The sequence below is a fragment of the Chiloscyllium plagiosum genome, chromosome 18 (genome assembly GCF_004010195.1).
Source record: "Chiloscyllium plagiosum isolate BGI_BamShark_2017 chromosome 18, ASM401019v2, whole genome shotgun sequence".
Taxonomy (NCBI): domain Eukaryota; kingdom Metazoa; phylum Chordata; class Chondrichthyes; order Orectolobiformes; family Hemiscylliidae; genus Chiloscyllium; species Chiloscyllium plagiosum.
This window is the reverse complement of record NC_057727.1, coordinates 43,677,856-43,679,127: the sequence shown is the minus strand read 5'-3', so window position 1 is coordinate 43,679,127 and position 1,272 is coordinate 43,677,856. Positions and strand designations below refer to the sequence as shown.

Here is a 1,272-nt window from a genome sequence, read left to right as displayed (position 1 = left end):
GTTGACTCTTGAAGGCTGTAACATGTGTGGACAGAGGATGAGGTGTTGCTGCCCCAGCTTGCATTGAGATTTGCTGTAACACTGCAGGAGGCCTTAGACAGAAATGGAAACAAGATGTGTTGAGGTTATTAGAGTGGGAAAGGCAGAAACTCTCAAGACATCTATTAGGTTTTGAGATAAACACTTGAAAGTATCTCAACAAAAAAAAAACTACAAATATTGGAAATCAAAAACCGCTGGACAAACGCAGCAAGCAGGCCTGGGAGTCTGAAGTATGGAATGGAAACGTTAACTCTGCTTTCTCTCCAGTTGAACCTAGTTAAAAAATCACACAAAACCAGGTTTATTTGGAAGCAGTGGCTTTTGAGGCAGGTTCCAGCAAGAGGCAGAGCCTTAAAACTGGCGATTTCAAATAATCCTGTTGGATTATAACCTGATATAATTTACACAGGCAGGTTTGCGTAATAGCACGATCAATCAACATGAAACTGTCAGTAACAACATCGATCTGTTTTTAAACATAATACCAGTCTCCGCAGAGACTATCAAAAATTGCCATTGCCGACTATATTTCAAGTCGTCATAGCGGGGTATTGGGAAAAGTTTTCAATAAGCAATAATCGCGCCTCGGTTAAACCTCATCGGCTACGATACTGCCACTGCGCAAAGCTAACAACAACTGTCTGCCGAATGACTGTCCATCAGACCAATACCATTTACAGTTGTGGTGAGATACTTTGATTTCCCCATCCAAATGCCATTAAAGTTTCAACTGCAAGTGCGTTTAAATAATATGACGTCCATCTGTTGAATTTAACTCAGTAAACCCAACATGTTCCAGGTGATCAGAAACTTGAAGTGCAGTCGGAAATATTAATATGCTAATAAAACCCGTGACATCACGTGAAGTGGAGCGATCCGCTCTTTGTAATGAACATTGGGCGGAGCCTCGCTGACGATGGCTTAGAAACGTGAGTGTACAGTAAGTATAGTAGAGGCCTGAGTATGCACCCTTACTGGGCACTGGTATTGAGATTTATGTTGGAGAAGGTATTGTCATCTATTCTTACTGTTTGTGGTCTATAGGTCCGAAAGTTGTGGATTCATTTACGGTTGGGGGAGCCAACATCCAGGTCCCAGAGTTTAGAGATGAGTTTGTTTGGAATTCTAATGTTGATTAGATTAGATTACTTACAGTGTGGAAACAGGCCCTTCGGCCCATCAAGTCCACACCGACCCACCGAAGAGCAACCCACCCAGCCCCATTCCCCT

General features: G+C 42.6%; 1 non-coding gene across 1 annotated transcript; it reads right to left on the bottom strand.

Moving 5' to 3' along the window:
* Positions 1–530: 530 nt before the first annotated feature.
* Positions 531–671, bottom strand: LOC122559285. The gene has a single exon (XR_006314385.1). It is a non-coding gene; the product is annotated as a U4 spliceosomal RNA (small nuclear RNA).
* Between the last annotated feature and the right edge of the window lie 601 nt (positions 672–1,272).